Source organism: Squalius cephalus, assembly GCF_949319135.1.
Source record: "Squalius cephalus genome assembly, chromosome: 24".
Taxonomy (NCBI): Eukaryota; Metazoa; Chordata; class Actinopteri; order Cypriniformes; family Leuciscidae; genus Squalius; species Squalius cephalus.
The window spans coordinates 25,794,770-25,817,603 of NC_137145.1; the positions used below are offsets into that span (position 1 = coordinate 25,794,770).

The 22,834-nt window shown below is 37.3% G+C and overlaps 1 long non-coding RNA gene across 1 annotated transcript; it reads left to right on the forward strand.

Annotated features, from left to right (window-relative positions):
• Positions 1-11,535: 11,535 nt before the first annotated feature.
• On the forward strand, positions 11,536-13,574 carry LOC307153119. Its single transcript, XR_013820110.1, has 3 exons — positions 11,536-11,586; positions 11,915-12,035; positions 12,134-13,574. It is a non-coding gene; the product is annotated as an uncharacterized lncRNA (long non-coding RNA).
• Positions 13,575-22,834: the final 9,260 nt, after the last annotated feature.

A 22,834-nucleotide genomic window follows, 5' to 3' on the forward strand; every position in this document is an offset into this window, starting at 1 on the left:
CATCGATTCTTGAGGTCTTAATGGTTGTTTAACTTTAAAACAGCTACTTGGCAAAGCCAGCACTGAGGGGTGATCTGTATGCATAGACCCCAACTGATATTGTATCAAGTAACACAACATCCACGGCCCTTGCACTGAGGGGTTGCCATGGCGATGCGAGAGGCTGGGACATAGGTATCTTAGGACGGCACTAAATCAATGTGTAGACAGTTTGGCTGAGCCAATATTTTGTAAATGAGACTCCAGGGAGACCAACCCACCCTGACAAAGGTATTCCTCGCTTCATTCCCAGCTCTAGCTCTACCGCTTTTAAGCTCACTTTTTGTCAGTAAATATACTAAAGAGTGCTTTTAATTGACTATATATATATATATATATATATATATATATATATATATATGATATCACGTGATGTACTAAAATTTTCACAATAGTTGAGCAAAAAAGATAAAACTATAACAAAATAAATGATTTCAAAAACGTGGTTATTTTGAAATCTCAAATATTGTTAGGATTATATTCAGATATCCTCAAATTATCTATTCACACATGTTCAAATATGGCACATAAGGACACATTGCACCATTTTTCAGGTTAATAGCTGTCTCCATCCTCCTATATATATGTGCATTTTGGGATATTGCATAAAAAACACTGGATGGAAATGCCAAGATATGCATAAATTCTAAAAATGTGCATAACAAACGTGTGCACTCAATTAAGGCAGAAAAATTGTTAATCTTATAAAACATGCGCATAAACTACGATGGAAGCACATACTGAATTAATCTCTCGGATTATAAAGTCACTCATGTGACTTTGCCTCAACAGTAGATGTGATTGGAAAACCGGACTAACCAGAAGATCAATTGAATCAATTTATCATTTTGTTCTGAGATGGGGTGGGATGGAAACGCTGCTTTATTTGCAAATGTTTTATGCGATATTCCAATTTTGTGAATAAGATAAATTCCCAGCTTCGAATGGAAACACAACTAATGGTGTGCAATGACACTGGATATTGAATGTTTTATAACCAATGAATATGAATATATCAAACAAACCACAAACAAAATCTTACTATAATAGCAGGACTTTTACACAGAAAAGCACTACTACTTCTATAGAACTTCACCTCATGTCTACAGGAAAAAAAAGCTATTTAGTTACTTACTTTACTTTCTTATTTGCAATTATGATTGCAGTTTTTGCCAGTGGGACAGAAATGGCACACTTCATCTTTAAAAGGTGCAGGTTTTTTTTAGTTTTTTTTTACCACTGTCAGGTATTAACTAATTTATCCTGCATGGCCAGACAGCAATACCTCAAGACAGATTGAAAAATGTCTTCAGACTCTCTATCTTAGGCAGAGAAAGACTGTTGACATGTGTTTGCGTGAGAAAGTAAGACGCATGGAAATATCTGACCTCTCGTGTAATGGGTTTACTCAATGATCCCTACTGGGTTTCCCATCTCTGGCTCAGCGGATCCGTGAGAAACCAGGAGAAATACAAATATAGAAGCATTTCCTATTACAGGGGATATTTTAAAATTACTCCGTTTTGTAAAATTGCATGTCTAGTTCCATGATATTATCTCTAGTAGAGTTGTCAATTAATTAAAATACTTAATCATGATTAATCTCATATTTTTTGTTAATGCATTTAGTCCTAATAATATACAAATAATATGTGTAAATGTTTGGTGAATGTCTGGAATATATATAGTCTATAAAGTCTGGACAGAGTAAAATTACAAATATTTAATGATTAAAGTGTCCTTATTATGTTAAATTTGAGGTTCGTAATTTTGTTTTGGACATATACACTCACCTAAAGGATTATTAGGAAGACCTGTTCAATTTCTCATTAATGCAATTATCTAATCAACCAATCACATGGCAGTTGCTTCAATGCATTTAGGGGTGTGGTCCTCCTCCTCCTCCATTTAGGGGTGTCCATCTCCTGAACTCCAAACTGAATGTCAGAATGGGAAAGAAATGTGATTTAAGCAATTCTGAGCGTGGCATGGTTGTTGGTGCCAGACTGGCAGGTCTGAGTATTTCACTGGGATTTTAACGCACAACCATTTCTAGGGTTTACAAAGAATGGTGTGAAAAGGGAAAAACATCCAGTATGCGGCAGTCCTGTGGGCGAAAATACCTTGTTGATGCTAGAGGTCAGAGGAGAATGGGCCGACTGATTCAAGCTGATTGAAGAGCAACTTTGACTGAAATAACCACTCGTTACAACCGAGGTATGCAGCAAAGCATTTGTGAAGCCACAACACGCACAACCTTGAGGCGGATGGGCTACAACAGCAGAAGACCCCACAGGGTACCACTCATCTCCACTACAAATAGGAAAAAGAGGTTACAATTTGCACGAGCTCACCAAAATTGGACAGTTGAAGACTGGAAAAATGTTGCCTGGTCTGATGAGTCTCGATTTCTGTTGAGACATTCAGATGGTACAGAATTAGAACATGGATCCATCATGCCTTGTTACCACTGTGCAGGCTGGTGGTGGTGGTGGTGTAATGGTGTGGGGGATGTTTTCTTGGCACACTTTAGGCCCCTTAGTGCCAATTGGGCATCGTTTAAATGCCACGGCCTACCTGAGCATTGTTTCTGACCATGTCCATCCCTTTATGACCACCATGTACCCATCCTCTGATGGCTACTTCCAGCAGGATAATGCACCATGTCACAAAGCTTGAATCATTTCAAATTGGTTTCTTGAACATGACAATGAGTTCACTGTACTAAAATGGCCCCCACAGTCACCAGATCTCAACCCAATAGAGCATCTTTGGGATGTGGCAGAACGGGAGCTTCGTCCCCTGGATGTGCATCCCACAAATCTCCATCAACTGCAAGATGCTATCCTATCAATATGGGCCAACATTTCTAAAGAATGCTTTCAGCACCTTGTTGAATCAATGCCACGTAGAATTAAGGCCGTTCTGAAGGCGAAAGGGGGTCAAACACAGTATTAGTATGGTGTTCCTAATAATCCTTTAGGTGAGTGTACTCTTCTCTGATTGGTCAGATGGTCCAGTCTGTTGTGATTGGTCTACTCTGCTCTGATTGCTCAGATGACCCAGTCTGTTGTGATTGGCCTACTCTGCTCTGATTGGTCAGATAGCCCAGTCTGTTGTGATTGGTCTACTCTGTTGTGATTGGTCTACTCTGATCTGATTGGTCAGATGGCCCAGTCTGTTGTGATTGGTCTACTCTGCTCTGATTGGTCAGATGACCCAGTCTGTTGTGATTGGTCTACTCTACTCTGATTGGTCAGATGGTCCAGTCTGTTGTGATTGCTCGATGGTGTTTTAAGCCCCCAATGGCTCCTTAGAGGCAGCTAACCCTACCCTCAACCTTAAACCTACCCATCCCCTCGCTGCCTGGAAGGCGCCATTGGGGGCTTAAAACACCAAACACCGTTGTGATTGACCTACTCTACTCTGATTGGTCAGATGGTCCAGTCTGTTGTGATTGGTCTACTCTGCTCTGATTGGTCAGATGGCTCAGTCTGTTGTGACTGAATTTCAATTATTTCAATTATTTAAAATTTTGAGTTCAGATTGGATTTGCAGAGAAATTATTTTGATGGTCCCCCAACAGACATTCTACTGACTTTAAATAACTTTGCAAGTACATGTCAACTTATTCTAACCCTAACCCTACCAGTCTACTAATACTCTACTAACACTATAATGAGAGTTAGTAGACTTATAGGTGCAATGTTACTCATAGACAACAGAATGTGTTAAAGGTCCCGTTCTATGTGATCCCATGTTTCAAACTTTAGTTAGTGTGTAATGTTGTTGTTAGAGTATAAATAATATCTGTAAAATTATAAAGCTCAAAGTTCAATGCCAAGCGAGATATTTTATTTAACAGAAGTTGACTACAAAAAACGGCTGGATTGGACTACACCCCTCTACTTCCTTCTTTAGTGATGTCACTAGAACCGTAACCTCCGCCCACAGGAACACAGGCGTATTGATGGCGAAATGTCAACAGACGTGGTTGATGTTTATCTATAATCGGATACCGCAAAAGTTTAATTCGAAGTTGTTAGTTTGCTCTGTCCATTTCACCACGGACTGTTTTTCTAACCTGGGATAATATCAAGCAGACTTCTCTCAGCGTCTCATACTGACGAAGGGGGCAATTTCAACTATATTCCAGCAAGTGGTAAGTAGTGATTTAATATGGAAGTAGCGATCACTCTTCACATCGTTCGTTTCTCTTAGTAGGATGAAAATAATCTTACTTAAACTGTGATTAATATACAGAAAGCGATCAAAGAACAATCCCTTTCCAATCGCCCAAGCAATCAATCACACAGCGCGAGTTTATCTGGACACTTGCCAAAACTCGTTATGAAATCAATGACGCTGTTACACTGCACAACGAAGCTCTTACTGTATTTATATACCTCATGTTTGCATTGGTGAAATCATTAGTGAGAGTGCAGGAACTGCGTTGCAATGATAAGATCTTTCACGCGATCAACAGGCTGTCATCTGCTCAGTGCTCATCACTGCAACCTTTTATGTGATGGGAATAGATCTAAATACTTAAAAAACTTCTCACGATTCGTTAATCCAGATAGCTGTAATAGTAAAAACGTATAATAGCTGTAATAGTAAAAGTTTTCCAGATAGTTCCACATGTAATGCCAGATATTTCATATGCAAGCATGTCAGCCAATCACAGCAGAGGGCGTTTACACTGAAGTCTCACAGCAGACACGCCCCTTCAAACAGAGTGTTCAAACCAGGGAATGAAATCAGGCTAGGAAATATGCCTTTTATTTCTAAATTATAACAATTTTTGATCTAAAAAACATACTAACATTATAAGGGCACCCCTGGAAACATTATAAAATAATAAAAATAATCCATGGAATGGGACCTTTAAAGGGACCATCAAAATAAAGTGAAACCTATTTGATCTTGTGTGTTTACATCATGACTGTATGGCTACTATATTGCCTGTGTGGGTTGTAGTGTTGCAAAGAATTTGAACTTGGACCATTCTAAACGGCAATCCTCATTGATCTCTGGGGTCACCTATTGTCAAAACAAAGAAATCTCGAACTTCTGAGAGTCTGCATCCAAAAGACCTGAACCTCAGCGGAAGATATAATACTTAATTCCTCCGACTATTAATCATTCTTAGTCAATGGGACTTGGTGCAAAATGACAGATCCGCTCTGATATGATGCTCACCGGTAAGCACTGGTAAGGATTTCTCAAACCATCAGATATATCCATGCTGAAAAACCCTGACATAAAATAACTGTTCTGGAAGTGAGATGCAATTTTTAGTTTCAACCACAAATGGCAATAGAGAGGCCAAGTTCCCCAGTACAGGTTTGAAGTACTGTAATAATAACTTTCACACATATTACAGATGTAATCTATCATGATGATGTTGTTTTCTGCTGCACACTAGACCTTTAATGGTACTTAGTGATAACATTTCTACAGATGACAGTATTTCGGTCGTAGGTTGCATTTCATACCAGTTGAGTTTGATTAAGACAATTATTTCTATGCAAATAGCAGAACCGTCACCGTCACCGTCACCATCACCATCACCATCACCATCACCGTGTAAATGCGAGACAGTTGTGTCAACCACAAAAAATACCAGACAACTGAGAACTGAAAACACTGCCACTTAAATACATGGGAAATGAGGGAAATGAAAAACACCTGTGCAGATCAAATGAATCACCATGACAACTGATAAGTGGCGGGAAACTTGAACAAAGGAAACATATGTGACTGAAAATAACAGACTAAAAGTCCACGAAAACAAAACTAAGACGAAAACATCATCCAAACAGAGCAAAACTGTGACAAACACATTACAAAAACAAAAAAAATATATGAGAACATATTTCAAATTGTATTTGTGCTTTTGGAGAGGATCTTCACTATTCCTAATGAGTCCTGTTATTTTGAGCACAAACTATGTGCTTTCTATAGATGGAATACAATACAGTATTTAAGATGGATGTGGTGAAATTACTGCATTGTTATGGCAGAGCAGTCAGGAGCGTTTAAACTTGTGTGCAAAACAACCCCACACGCTGTTCAGGGGCCCGTTCTTCGTCCGTTGCTTATTACATCCGAGATCAAATGACACATCCAAGATGATATCATCGTGCGAATCATGATCTGGCTAACTCGGTTCTTCGAACACACTTGCCGGATATGATTAGTATCGCTGGATTGAGTTATCTGAGATAATTGCGCGTTCATGCGCTGGTTAAAAGGGGATATGTATCGATAGTAGAAACATTGATCAGCAACGCTGCTATTGGCTGCTCAGCGTGGCCAAAGAGCGCGCTCAGATTTATATAGCAGAGCAAGAAATAATATAGTCGAAGTTTAATTCGGAATTTTAATGTTTAATGTTTAATCAAAACGCCAGGGAACACCTCAAAGTCTGCAAAAGCCAGGAGAGAGGGCTGGCAAAAAGTAGCAGACAATTTAAATCCGTTAGAAGTGGCCATGTTAGATGTTTTTATCACTTATTAGCCTATATTTTTGTATTTTAATAATTGCATAATTACTTTGTTCATTGTAATGTCAGTCACCACAACATGGGAACAAATAAAAGTGAAGTACAAAAATATTCTACATGGTCATTTTTAGTAATATTATCGTCTCTTTTATAAAAGGCACTGTTAAATAAATGGTGTTCTGTTTATAAAAGCAACCAAGAAAAAGGCTGAGAAAAAAAATAGAAAAGATCTAGTAGCCTACACTGTAAAATAATTTTTGCTGCGTTAAATTAAGGCTGTATAGTCATTTCAACTGTTAAATCTTGAGTAATGATGAATTGCTTTGACTTGTGAAAGTGAAATCTGATAAACTTATGTTAATGTAAAAATATTTTGCCATGAGTTATTGATCACATTTTTCCCCAGTGTAGTTCATTGTAATGACATTGTGTTTTCCTCTTTTGTGCAATTTTACATAATACACCAACACTTGTATCTGTTCCCAAGAAAGTGGTGGCTGAAATATGTGCAGTAAGTGGACATTTTCTAACTTTCCAAAGGAAAGAAAGTATAAGACTTTGTAATGTCCATTTGTTTCCATTGCACTGGACAGTGAATAAACCCTCTCAGATAACTGTCATATGGAGGAACTAGCCTACCTGCAAGTGCATAAATAACTTTACTTAATTTATACTTGTATGCTTTATGGCTGCAATATAAGTTGCAGGATTCCACATCTACAGAAAGGCCTACAGAAGAGTCTGCACAGACAGAGGAGACATAGGCCTACAGGTGGGCAGTGTATAGCCAACTTTTCCTTTTTATTTGTTGCATGAGGCATGTGTCTAATATCTCTTGTTGCAGGCACTTGACCACTGGCTTTTCTTTACAAAGAACAATTGAAATAAAACTCAAGGAACTAAGCATATTTGTCTTTTATTAAACATTTAATGAAAAGTGTTTTTTTGGGGGGGGTGGGGGCAATGTTGTGTAATATGGCACATGCAACAATGTCACAGTTGCATGTCAGGTGTGCAACCCCTCAGACTTTTCAGACACTGAAATCTTCCCTTTAGCCAAAGTTCATTTCATTGTGTGCCCTTGTCCTGGCTAGAGCTGCATTGGTTTGGGTCAGGGAATGGGGTCATAAAACACCTGTCTGCAGGAACATGTCATAATCACCTATGAAAAATGCAGTTCTGTTAGGATCAGCATAAGTGTATGTAATACAGTAAGCTTGATATTTAATTGTGGAACTTTCCTTACCACTTTCAAATAATGTGCATAAATGTGAATCTCTGAAAATGCTTAAGTCATGCACAGATCCTGGCCATTTTGCTTTCACATTTGTGATATGGAAGATTTTAGTCAACTGCCTTTTTTTTTATTTGATATAATATTACTAATCTGGAATATTAAGAATCACAATATGGGCTGCACATTTACATTGTGAACCCCCTTTCTGTTCACATAATCCCCTTCATTGAGGCCAGTCTATAGTCTATGGTACCAATCACGTTAGTGAAGCCTCCATGAGTGACATATCTGTAATCGGCATGGTCATGATTGCATGATCTTCATAAAAAATTATGATAGCCTAAAAAAAAAAAAAAAAAAAAATTCTTTACAACATTGGGTCTTAAGTGGCTTGGAAATGCCACAAAAAAACCCTAAAATTGTTTTTTAAACCTAAAAGCGACAAAAAACGACAATCTCACGAATCACAAGAAAAAAATATATATCTCAGAAAGCGCACTATCGTGCTGCGCTGGACTTCCCGTATCAGCTCCGCCTATGAAGCCGGGATCTAATCCTGTTAACATGAAATAAGCCTGCTCCCGAGCAGGTTTAAGTTTGCGCACACACTCAAAAAAATGATTCAAGGCCTTCTTAGGTATGACCAGTGTTGGGCAGTAACTACTTTTGACAGTAACTAATACTGTAACGCATTACTTTTTAAATAAATTAACTCCGTTACCGTTACCATATGGTGCGTTGTCCGTTACTCTTTAAAATTAATTATGTGCGGCAGTCATGGCGAGTCAAGGCGAGAGCAAGGCGAACAAAAGCGAGTCAAACGCCGCGAGCGCCCTTGAAAGTGCGCGAGAGAGACCGTTGGGAGTGCGCGAGAGAGACCGATGTGTCCGTGAGCGAGCTCGAAAGTGCGCGAAAGAGACCGTTGGAGAGCACGCTCGGAAGTGCGCGAGAGAGACCGATGTGTCTGAGAGCGAGCTCGAAAGTGCGCGAGAGAGACCGGTGTGTATGTTGGAGAGCGCGCTCGGAAGTGCACGAGAGAGACCGAATGTGTTCGAGCATAATATAGTTTGTTTATAAAGAAATTACACACTTCAGCATTTGAATAATATCTGTAGCATATTGGTATCATCTGCAACGTTGTAATTAGTTTACATATGAAACAAAACTCCAAAATAACCTGCAAAGAACGTTCCCAGAACACATCTGACCGGTTGTGAACACGACACGTGCGGCAAACACGACTAGAATTTGGCTTAAATAACCTCTGATGGTGACGTTCTCTGTAGGTTATAGAAATAACCCCCCCCCCCCCCCCCCCCCCCCCCGAAAATATTTCAAGTAGGCTATACAGTATGTTGTACAGTTGTAAAGGTGTGTGAGTTTTATCATTTTAATTTGCACTACAAAGAGTGTATGTGTATGTATATTTTTTATTACTGTTTATTTATTTTTGGTACATTTCTTAAGAAGCATCATTTATTTTTAGACTTATTTCTTGGCCAGTTGTTGACTGTGCAATAAATATTAAAAGTTCTAAACCTTCCATTGTTTTGTTGTTCCTCTATAGTAAAGATAACATTTTAATATTTAAGGTAATAGGTGTCTCTCACAATGTCCCACACTAAATTAACATTAAAATAGTGTGAATTAGTGTACAATATTTTATAATAATAATTTATTATATTTAGTGTCCATTTTTCATTTAACTTTTTTTTAAGTAACGCAATAGTTACTTTTCCTGGTAATTAGTTACTTTTGTAATGATGTAACTCAGTTACTAACTCAGTTACTTTTTGTGAGAAGTAACTAGTAACTGTAACTAATTACATTTTTTAAGTAACTTGCCCAACACTGGGTATGACACATTTAAATTGTGTTCACTTTATTTAAATATATCTAATTAGGAATAATACGCATATATATTTAATAAGTCTAACGTAAAATGTATAAATAGTGTCATCTATGAGATTTCATTTAATTTGGTTAACTCAAATTAATTTGGCTTCGGAGAGCGCCATTTGTGCATGTGCAAGACAAGCTCAGAGAAGAACATGCTCAGAGGGTGTGGCCGCCATTTTATCGTCTGCCGCCGCAAGGACTGTGCAACGTCGTATTCGTTATTGGTAAGTATTATCTTGTTTGAGTATTTGTAATAAAGAATTTACCTCACTGTAATAGGATGTGTAACTTATATGATAATTTTGAGTGAAATATGCAACAGCAGTGAAAGTTATGCAAGGTGAATTGTTTTAAGTGTCCCTTCGATAGCTTAACTTACTCACGCAACGTGCAAATTCTGTGTTAGACCAGTCTAACGATCCCGAATTTGACTGTAACTGTGCAAAATTGATTCTTAACTTATTGGCTTGCTAGCTGGATTGATCCGTCATAAAATGAATTGGAGGCTTGCGATCGCCGCGATAGTTTCGGCGCCGAGTCTATTTTTAGCTGCGTCACTCACTCACGCTGAATTGGCCACAGTGCGTTTTTCTTGATCAAATTTGACCTGCCTAACATGAAAAATAAGACATTTCACCATAAAATCATGAAGTGAGGTGTTCCGTGTTTCACAATCACAATATTAAGATTACTTTGATCATGTAAACTACCTATTTACAACATCGTAGCTCAGCTGCCCAAGGTAAATCAGAGCAAGTGACAGACGGGTTAGCCTAAGTTAACGTTACATCAGAACACCTGAAAAATGTGACAGAATGGACGATAGTCGTCTGTTTTTGCAGTAAACACGCTATTTGATTAACGCTATAAAACGCATATTTGTTGAAATTATCGATCTATGTATTCTGTGAACTCCCATTCGTTTCTCAAAAAAATAAGCATCTATCTATCTATCTATCTATCTATCTATATATATATATATATATATATATATATATATATATATATTACATACGCACTTTGATGGCGTATAATATGATATAAAAAGTCATTTTTGCGTATCAATTGCACGATGAAACACAATGCATGCTATAGATATGCATAGATATATGCATAGATATAGACAATTGTACCAAGTAAACATTTAAAATTATTTTAAAATCAATTTAATTACTTGAGAGAATTGTAAAGTGTCATATTAAGGGATTAGTTCACCTCAAAATGAAAATTTCCTGATAATTTACTCACCCTAATGTCATACAAGATGTTCATGTCTTTCTTTTTTCAGTGGAAAAGAAATTAAGTTTTTTGAGGAAAACATTTCAGGATTTTTTTTTTTTTAGAAAACGAACGACTGATCGTTTCGCTAGATAAGACCCTATTCCTCAGCTGGGATCATGCAGAGCCCTTTGAAGCACTTCAGAGCCCTTAGAAATTGCATTGATTTGGACTTCAACTATTTGGTTACCGTTGAAGTCCATTGTGTGGAGAAAAATCCTGAAATGTTTTCCTCAAAAAACTTAATTTCTTTTCCACTGAAGAAAGAAAGACATGAACATCTTGGATGGCACTGGGGTGAGTAAATTATCAGGAAATTTTCATTTTGAGGTGAACTAATCCTTTAAGTGAACGAGTTGGGTAAAACAGAACCATGTAAACAAAAAGCATATTTTCATGTGAGTACTGGTTCCCACTCCTAATCAACATCTTCTCTTTCACAGTTTTATGAACATGACCAGGTGAACAGCAACCTCCTATTTATAGTAAGTCATATTCAAATATTCTGATTTAGGCTGCTTGTGTCATTTGTTAAATATGGTATCTTATAATACTTTTTTATTCTTCTTTTTAGGATTGTTTCTTTTTTAGTGCAAAGAATGTGTCCATCGAAACTAGCTAGCAGGTATTTGTTTCTGCAGCATTTTAGGCAGACTCATGTGTGCTTTAGGGGCAGTTTTAGCTATCCATGTCCATACACAGATTGCCCATGCACGTTTAGTACATGGAGTAAGCTTCTTAATCACACATACAAAAGACATGCTAAACAGGAAACTCCAAAGCCAGAAGAATTTACAACATTCCAGTATCATGTGTGTTCATGCAAGGAGCTAGCAACAGAAAGATTATTTTCAACACATAAATGGACATCTCAGGCATAATGAAACAGTTCAGTGTATGTTTGTAGGATGTGCATTTGAAAGTAATATTTACAGGACATTTAACACCCACAGATACCGGAAACACAATCCACATTCCACATTCATTAATAGACTTCAAACCCATTGTTGTCAGCCAGTGCCCATGATAGAGGTGTTCAAGAATCAATGGCCAGCTCTTTTTCAGCAGAGTGAAGTAAGTAAACATGTTATGTAGTGTTTTATTTTAGTCTTTATTAGGGTCTTTTCGTAGTAAGAAATTGTTTTTTGTTGTTGTTTTTTTCCATTTTGAAGGTGAACGCAGAGTTCATGCAGATCACTACGAAGCCACTGCAATCAATGTTCCTACAGCTGGACCACTTTTCAGATAAACTGATGCAGATCTTCAAGAGCAAAGGAGGAGTTAAGGGGCAAAAGATCAAAAACGCCCTGGCGATCAGAGACTAGTTAGTATAAAGTTAGTATAAATGCATGCAATGTCTTCTGTTTTGTCTAGTTATTGTACAGCTTTCTGCATTTGGCTAATTTCAGTCTTGATTTTCCCCCTGCTGTAGTGTGACAACATAAACATCAGGAGAGAGTGCACCCTGAAAGGCCTGATGATCTACCTGACTGAAGATCCAGACTCTTTCTTCAAGGAGTATGTGGTAAGTGATTATTATGAATATAACAACAATTCTGTTAATACTTTTATGTTTTAAAAGAATATATGATTGATTATTATTAAATGCTCAATTTTCATTTTAATTTCACAATAAAATATGTATTAGTGGAATAATCATATTTTGTTTTATTCATTTTAATAAAATAATATTTTTAATAGTAATAATTTTGCAGGGGTAATAACTTTGTGTATGCCTTTCATTGTTCATCTGAACACAATAGAATTTGTAGAAGTTTTCAGATGTGTATGTCTATGTCCATAAAATGGAAATAAATGGCAGCCAACAATGTAATAGTAAAAGTGAAAAGTAGCAATGCAATTTGCTGATTACTTTTAAAATATAAAGGGTCAAATTCACCTGGGCTTAACCAAAGTGTTTTGTGTTTTGTCCAGGCCACTGAGGATGCAGAAAATGGGGATTTACAAAATCCAAAGAGGAGATTGTACAGAAGACATAGGAGTTGTGATCGAGGGCATTAAGGTTTTGAGGGACCTAGACTGCGTGATCCTGGCATTCATCATGCTGTTCGGTCTCATTTATGCTCTTGATCTTAATTTTCCTGACAACCTCAAGTACACCTTCAGGTTTATCCAGAAAATCCTAATGAACTTGGATGGACATAGGCTGAATGCAAAAATCCAGCAACTTAAAATCAAGCTGTTTGCATGAGATGTGCACTTTTTTTGAGAACACAATGAGAATTATTTGAGAATACATTGTTGTATATTGAGTCATTAACATACTTATGCACGCACACACACCACACATTATTATTATTTTTTTAACACTCTTACATGCTTTTTCTTACACACTTTTTGTGTGTATTTCTACTTAGTCGTTCTTGTCTTTAGGGATAGTTCACCCAAAAATGAAAATTCTGTCATCATTTACTGATCCCGGGGTTGTTCCAAACCTGTATAAATGTATTTGTTCTGTTGAACACAAAGGAAGATGTGTTAAAGAATATGGGAAACTTAACAGTTCTGGGCCACCATTGACTTTCATAGTTGTTGTTTTTTCTTCCTACTATGGAAGTCAATGGTGGCCCAGAACTGTTCAGTTTCCCATATTCTTTAACACATCTTCCTTTGTGTTCAGTAAGAACAAAGACATTTGTACATGTTTGGAAAAAGGCTTTAAAATGTGTACTTGCATTTTTCTAAGTACTTTTCACATTAAATAACTATTGCACTATTGAGTTTTAAATAAAAACATCTCGATCAAGATTTGTCTCTTGTCTCTATGGGGTACAAAATAAGGATTTCCTAATTGATTTTTCAATGAAATGTTCTAATTTAAGTTTAAGAAGCATAAAACTTATTTTTAAATGTATACATTTCATTTAAACTATTTGATCAAAATTGAGTTGGACCAACTCATTTAAGTTGGTCAAAATTGAGTTGGACCAACTCATTTAAGTTGCTCATAATTGAGTTGGACCAACTCACTTAAGTTGCTCATAATTGAGTTGGACCAACTCACTTAAGCTAGTCAAAATTGAGTTGGACCAACTTAATTACATTTCGTTGCATGAATTAGTTTTTTATAAGCTAGGGCTACACATATTTATTGGATGGAAATCCTGCCATCAATTAAATTGAGTTTGTCCAATGAGTCATTTTTTTGAGTGCATGTTGCTATGACAGCAAGTCCAGGATGAGCGTTGAAGAACCAAACAATCCAAGATCATGCCAAATCGCCAACAATCAAATCCAGCTAAGTGAGTTAGCGACGTACGAAGAACGGGCCCCAGGCCCTGTTATACAGTACATAAACACAAAATACTTTAAAATGAATAGTTAAAGGGATAGTTCACCCAAAAATGAAAATGATCCTTATTTTCCGTACTCACCGTACGGTCGTCGCCGGAAGCCAGTGATTATTTTCTACCAAAAACCCATGGCTTCGCTTCAGCTGGACTTTATAAACCCAATGTATTAATGTATGGATTACTTTAATGATGGATGGACACGGTTTTTGGAGAGTCAAAAACTCGGCTGAAAGGAGAAAGTCATATATACCTAGGATGGCTTGAGGGCGAGTAAATTATGGGATAATTTCACTATTTCTTTAATATCTGACTACCTTGAAACCAATAACAACGTAGTGCTCTGCTCTTGTCCAGGTTAAAGTCAACATGAAACGGAAGCTGTTATAGTCTTTTCTTCCCTATTGTGACATATCCGAGTGAAACGGCTTCTGGAACAAGAACAAATGTAGGGCAGGGCTTGATTTTGTCTAAGGGGAATTGATTTGATGGTTGGATCATCGTGGTTTGCTATTGGTGGATCTCATGTGAGTGACAGGTTATTGCCCCGCCCTTGCGCCAGTAAACACATCATCATAGAAGAGATGTCACTGCAAGAACGAGGGGAAGTTATTTTGATTAACGATTATGAGGGAACATGAATTAAAAATAATAATAATGATGTGCACAGATAAACAATTTCTAATAAATACTGCAATATTCCATTAAAAAAAAATCTATTTTGATTTTCTTCATGACTAAATTAGAGGCATGCATCCAATCACTGCAGCCCCCTCTGTTGGTAAAGAATAATTACTACACTGATTGCTCTGGTAACCAGCAGGCTGAAAACGGCTGTAAAGCAAATCCGTAATACAGTATTAACAGCCGGACAAATAAAATTATGTGAAATATTTTATAATGTTCTTTTATTTATGATACTGGGATAAAAGAAAACGAATAAATACTATTTAAATGTATTTTTTTTTATTATTGCATATTTTATCCAATATATTTAGATGATATGGGGGCATGAAAATGTACTTTATTGGCCTCTATAGATCAATGAAGACCTCTTAACATCCACGAAATCTTTCCATTGCACAAAAGGTTCTTTATAGGGTTCTTTAGAACCTAGTGTTCTTCACACTGAGAAAACGATGGTTCTTGTAAGAACTGATCAGTGAAAGGTTCTTTGGGGAACCCAGAATGGATGTTCTACTATGGCATCGCTGCAAAAACAACAACAACAACAAAAAACTATTGGAACCTTAATTATTTAGAGTGTAGAAGGAACAGTTCACATATCCACGCCAAAAAAGAAGTGATCTAAACCCAAAATCAATGGAGAATCTATAGGAAATTATATAGTGTGCATTCTCAGTGCTTTGCCTGAGCTGTGATACCCACATCCCAACACTGTTTACTGTCTGTTTTCTTTGTTTCAACCCAATGTGTTTATATTCCAGAACCCTGCTGCTATTCCAAACACATAATCTTCTTTAGCGGAGACAATACAGACAATCCACAGCCACAATATTCCTCATTCTTCTCTGTCGCTGCCATCTTGGCTGAGCACAGAACGTGTGTGCCTGCGGTGAGAGCTCGCAGATACTAAAAATAACCTCAGCGAAGAGAATGTAGCCATGGTAACATCACAACGGATGCAATGGCAGGAGTGATCTCCAGAAAACATGGCTGAGTTAGAACAGCAGATTATGCGGGAAACACACACACACACACACACACACACACACACACACACACACACACACACACACCATGAATCAGATTTCGTCACGGTGTAGGTCTGTGTTTTATGGTTTCTGTTTTTTTCCGCACATGACTGGACAACAAGGCCATGTGTGCATATAAATAAGGAGTGTTGTTGAATCTTTTCTCTTTCACAGGGCTATATGCATGTGTGCTCCATTGTATTTTCATTTAAGATTCAAACATTATTTTTATTTGTAGCAACTTAAAACATTTGAATGTATTACATTTCAATGGTTTTGGTTCTGATATAATGGACCAGCAGCTATTCAATACACCTTCATTAAATTAGCACACTATCATACTGCTCATGCTATTTTATCAGTATACTTCATTTGATATGTATGAATGGAATAACCAGATGATACATTTGCAAAGATGAGCGTACAACCAATGCACGATGGGTGCAATACTGTGTCCCATGCTATGAACTGAATTTGACGCATGTTTCCTGATTGCGAATGAACCAGAAATGATATAATCTCTTAATTATGATCAGATCCCTTGTGAAAAACAAGTAACCTTTAGCATACCTTTAAAAAGAGTTTACTTTAAAAAGAAAATACTTATTTATGAACTGATGTTTTCGGACACTCGACTGCATGCTATTTACAAATAAATGAACATGTATTATGGTTTTAATTTATTTTAAATGCAGTTAGTTGAACTTTAGAGTGCCTTTTCGACCCACTTAAGTAGAACTTAAAGTGGAACTATTTAAAAAACATAAATGTGTGTCAGCAGTGTACAGCCACCCTATAATGGTAAAAATCCACCTAAATAATAAGCAGTGTCTCAGAACAAGCCGTTTACAGATTGTAGCTTTTGTGACGTCACATATGTTTAGGCTCCGCCTACAACTACTGACAGACTCCGCCCTATTCACTTAGCTCCTCCCCTCACTGAGCTGAACACAGTCCATGTTTATCTCCTCTCCAGAGCATTTAAAGGGGGGGTGAAATGCTCATTTTCACTCAATCTCCTGTTAATCTTGAGTACCTATAGAGTAATATTGCATCCTTTATATCTCCAAAAAGTATTTTGTTTTATTAAATTTTTAACATAAAGATAGGCTGTACCGAGTCTTTCCGGAAAAAACCGAGCGGCTGGGGGCGGGCCGTGTGGGCGAAGCTTAGCTGTGCTAACGCGCCAAGCTAGTGACAACACACAGAGACATTTGTTCAACAAACAGTTTTACTCACCGTCCGGTTCCAACGCACGACCGCGAACCTTTCTCATTGTGACTGCTCGATCCTTAAGCATTAGACGATCTGCAAATCCGTAGATCTGGGCTTTGTTTATAAAACAATCATCGTCGAAATGCAGGGAACAAAAGTCTTACACAACTCCGTTTATGCTCAGGAAAACAAACTCCATCCACGGGTTCCTTAACGCTGGGTTCTTTGGGAATCTGTGCAGGGTTGTCTTGCCCTGGCAACCAAAAACACACTTCTTTGGTGACATTGACTTCCCAAAAGCCGGGCAGGGCGCTTTGATGGCGAACTGCTTTCACTCTCTTGCTCTGGTCTGCGAGTGCGCGCGCGGCCGCGATCTTACCGAAGAAGTGCCCTTAGGACCCATATAAGGAAATTCCGCCCTATCTTACGTAAGACAGAGCCATACTCGAAAAAAACTTTCCGAAACTTGTGACAAACCGGAAGGAGTATTTTTGGAACAAAAATACTCCTTCAAACGTACAACTTAATTTTTGAAACTTTGTCCATGTTTAGCATGGGAATCCAACTCTTTACCAGTGTAAAAAACTCAGTATGCATGAAATAGCATTTCACCCCCCCTTTAACAGCAGCATTCAAGTAAGAAATATATTCTTATTAAAGCTACTAAAGTTATTCAGTCAAGAGCAGTGAGTGATTTTCAGTTTTTCTTTTGTTGTTTAATTCATATTAACAGCATATTTGGCAGTAGATACTGTATATTATTAGCCTGACAAGCCAGACCCACATCAAGATGTTGGGTCTGGGAATTCACCATTGGCAGGGCTCAATCCGAGGGCTGGGATAAACGGTTGTCTTTCAAATTCCCTCTGCACGCAATAGGACAGCGCTTCAACCAACCAGAGCGTTTTCCCACCAGTGGAGCTAGTTGATAGATTCAACTTTTGCCATATCTGGTCAGCAAAACTCTGAACACATCTTCCTTTTTTAATAATGACTTCAGTGCCGTTCTTTGTTCTTTTCTCAAAGAAAAGCTTAACTCCAAGTCTTCCAGAGCCACGGCCAAAGCCGATTGGAAAGACCGCTGTTCGCCAGCAGCAGCAACTCTTCTGTGTTTTCAAGTAGCAGGGAATTCACACGGAACCATCACAACTCTGCCGTCATTATGTTAAGCCCGCCCACCGACTCTACACACGATGTGATTGGCCTGACTAGAGTTTGGTTTTTCCAGCTTGCAAGCCAACGGAGAGTTGCTAGACGACCCTGGCTGCAAAATAAAATTTGCTGCCGCTAGTGTGCGTCTAGATTTCTAGGCTAGTATATTACGCTGCTTTCACTTTAATACACAGATCGAATACACATGCAATTTCTTTACTTGCTGTTTACGTTCATAAGCATTACTGTGTTTATGTTAACTTTGTGTGTATTTGACAGTTTAAGTGCAATAAGACGTGAAAGAGAATTTAGTTTAATACTCACGGGACGCTCCGATGTCCAGCTTTCTGTGTGTGTGCTTCGGATGTGTGCGCTTAGACTGATATGACTTTAAAACACATACAGATAATAAACTTTCATGATGATGAAGAACATCTTGTTAAAAGGGGCATAATAGGTCCCCTTTAAGATACATCGAAACACCAGATAAATGAACAAACACAGAAAACCAAGGTAAACAATGAGAACGGACAAAGATCCAAGATTCACATCTTTTATTCACATCTTTCGACGGTTGAAACACTGAACGATTACATGATAAATTTCAGTAAGTTGTACTATATCTTTTGACATACCTTCTGATGTTCATTCATGTTTATTTCATGCTGTAACTAGTAGTAAAGCGGAAGAGATGATCCATTTACATGCGCTTCGCACTACACCGATCTTTATCGTTTGAATTTCGGATTAAAATTGACATTATTCGAAAGCTAGGCTTTAGTTAAGTTTTATTCACACATCAACTAGAAACAGCATAGATAAAAAAAAAATCATGATTAAAATCAAGAAATTTATACTTTCAAGACAGCCCTTCTTCTTTTTTCCTTTTTTGCCAGCAGAATGTTCAGTTTTGGCTAACCAACCAAACTTTTACCTAAAGACCTAAAGCTGCAGGTCCTTAAATGTTTGGGGAATGTTAAGGGAAAGAAATATCTGATGTCAGGTGGTGTTGATCTTGATATATCCGAATTATTTCCTGCTGCAGACATGTCTAGGAGAAGCTGTGGGTGGTTATGATCATGCTTTTCTGTCCTGGAGACAAGATGTCAAAACTATATATAAAATATAAAAGTCTATTTTATGACCATTTACATTTCTTTACATTGAGTTATTTATTAACTAATTCCCATTATTCCCAATAGTGATTCCCTTTAGATTCTTTAATTTAAAATACAATTATTAGTCAAAAATATTATTATACATCCCAAATGATCCTAGATTTTTCTTTCGCAAGTTACTTTCATAAATTATTACACATGGATGTTTGTGTGCAGTCTGCAGAAAATGACCAGAAAAAAACCTAAACATTTGAAGGAAAACAACCATAAAAACAAAGTCGTAAAATCTAAAAATCTACTTTAATTTCACCAACAAAGTTAAGACAGACAGGTCCCACTATCTCACATACTCAGCTCAGATATAAATATACTGTAAAAGATAATCGCTCTTTATATCAATAGCCGCGTTTCCATTACCCTTCAAATTGCGCAAATTGAAATTGCGAATTAAAAATACGCTCAATGGAAACACGTCAATTTCGCAAAAACTCCCGTTTATCGCAAAAAAGTTTTTACGCTCTCATGAGGTGGTTTTTCAGGCAATTCGAAAAAGGAATATTTCGCAAAACTGCAATGGAAACAGTTTTTGCGCATTTACAGTCACCTGACTTAGAAGACGCGGTGTGTTTGAGGTCCATGTATAGCTACGCAAATAGGCCTAATAATTATTTTATATTATTTTATTTTAACATTTAATAGGCTATATTTAGAAGACGCTTTTATTTAGAACAAAGCGTGAGGAGCGCGCACTGCATGGCACGGAGGCGCGGGCGTGAACACTTGCATTTTCCTATCAACAGTGGAAACAACTTAAAAATACTCTATCATTTCTGGCCATACAGAAAATAATAATACATTATTCTCAACTACTTTTATTTGTGTAAACTCACAATAACAAAATAAAACGTTGTGCTTTTGTAAAGTAAAAGAAAACAATCAGACGCACTTTCATGATCTCCGTAAACTGGAGCGCGAGAACTGAAACAAAATATAGGCTAAAGCTTGAAATGTCCACTTTAAAACGAACAAATTCGAATCGAAAGCTAATACCTTCTGATTTTGTAATTCGTATGAAAGGTGCATTTCTCTCTAACAGCGCATCTGCTTAACAGCGGAGATGGAGATGTGATTTTAGCCAAAACAATAGTTTATTAATAATATTAATGGCTCTTCTCATTCAGCACTGCGGGAAAAACATAAATTCCAGGTTCTAATTTGGCCTTAGAAAACCAGTAAAATCGAGATGTTTTCCATATTAATTTGTGACTATTTTAAATGTTTAATAAAGGGGCAAAAAGTCATAAACAAAAATCTGAAAATTCTTCGATATTTACTTTTTTTTGCGCAGCAGTTGGTGTAGCCAGTTCAAATTAAAATTTTGGTGTTCAACTTTGCGTTTTAAAAAGACAACAACCGTTCATTTTTCGTTTTTCAACTACGGGTTAAAAAAGGAAAAACGAATGGACACAAAATAGCCTACATGGATCGTTTGGACAGAATACGAGACAGAGTTCTTTATTAAATTCATTAAAAAAATAATAATAATTAGACTATAGGAATACTGGATTCTAAATCTCAAAGAAATGCCACAATCAAAACCTCGGAGCAGAAATGAGGGCGAAACACCCAGAAACTCCATGTGTCGTTCGCATTATAAGGGTCTTTCCCTGATGCTTGGATAACACGCCACGTACTCCTTCCATTAATAATAATAATGTCTAATGCGTTGGCTGTGATATTTTATAAACCAACGTCAGTTGCCGTGATTTTTGGAATGACTTATCGCGAGAGAAAAAAGGACGTTTTAGTCGCATAACATCGGTTAATGGAAACGCCGTCATTTCGCAATAGTTTTTTATCGATATTTAGATAATAGCGCAAAACATTTGCGCAAATCTGTAATGGAAACGCGGCTACTGAGAACAGCTACTGCAATGCTACATTATCTCCTCGCTGTTGTCACGATCACATGGTTGCAGCACAAAGGAAAGTTGTCAGGATCTAGACGCACTTCTCTTCTTTTATTAAACAAACTCAAAACTTTACAAAACACTGAAGAATCTCTGGAACTGAACAAATAATGTAGTGATGACATAGAACTGCCAATGAACTGAAAGACACACAGGGTTGAGGGTTTAAATACACAGCAAACAGAGGAACTAATTAGACTAATTAACAAGACACACCTGACCTGAAACTCAAATCGAATCAGTTACCATGGAAACAAATAGGCCAAGGACAGAACTAATAGGCAAACTACAAAGCAAACTTAGGGGCTGTTTAAGCTGTTTAGGGGCTTAGAAAGTACAGACAAGAACAGGAAAACAGTGACAAACAGACTCAAAACATAACAGCTGTTGATATTTCCCTCAGGAACCAGCTTTCGAGACCCACTGATGACATATACAAACTAGGAATTCAATGAATATTTAATGAGTCTATCTGTTTGATGATGTAAGAGAATAATCTCACCGTTTAAAAACATCAAAGCAACAAAAGTGGCATATCCGATGTGTTCTCTGTATTCTGCGGTTGTTCACAGCTCAATGTTTTTGCCTACAGCATTTTGTGAAGTAATTAAACATGCCACATATGCTATCAAAATAATTCAGTGACCCAGAGATTGCGCAAAGCTTTAAAGTCAACATGAAAAAGCATGCGTAACCTACTTCTACTTCGAATGTTATGCATGTTGGCTTCGCTTTACCCATTAGGAATTGATTGGATCATGATAAGTGTTTTCTCTATGACAGCTGCTTTGAAGGGAGAGACTGAAAAATAAAGGTATCAGCCAAAAAGGGAACTTTTTTTTAGAGGCAAAGCAAGTTATTAATTTTAGATTAAATATTACGAAGGCACCATTTTTCTTTGGAATTATGTGCACTGGAAAAAAATCACAAAAAAACAAGACAGATAGAAAAGTGTTAAAGAGGACAATTTTTGGTTTCATGTTAACTCAAAGCCTTAAGGTGCAATTTCAACCAAAATGTTGCAGGCAAAAATGTCAATTGTCAATATTTTAGCAATGTTTGAAGCACAGCTCATACAGAAATCCCTTTCAAACCGAGCAGCGAATTCATGACCAACTGGAACACAATGTGACATCTGTGTGGAGAAAACTTTCGCCTTCACAAGTAATTCCAGATTGCGTGGATTCCTATTGGATCCTATTGCATGGATTTCACCCATGACATTTCTCCATACAGCAGTCAATGTTAGTGTTGGTTGCAGGTAATGATGGAAAAGTCAGGATCTAGGTATAACAATTCTGTCAAAGCATAAACTCAAAATAACAACCCACTGAGCAAGCGACGTCTGTGGACGTACAAAACAGGTTGATATCAAGTCCGCCCGTCCAGGCC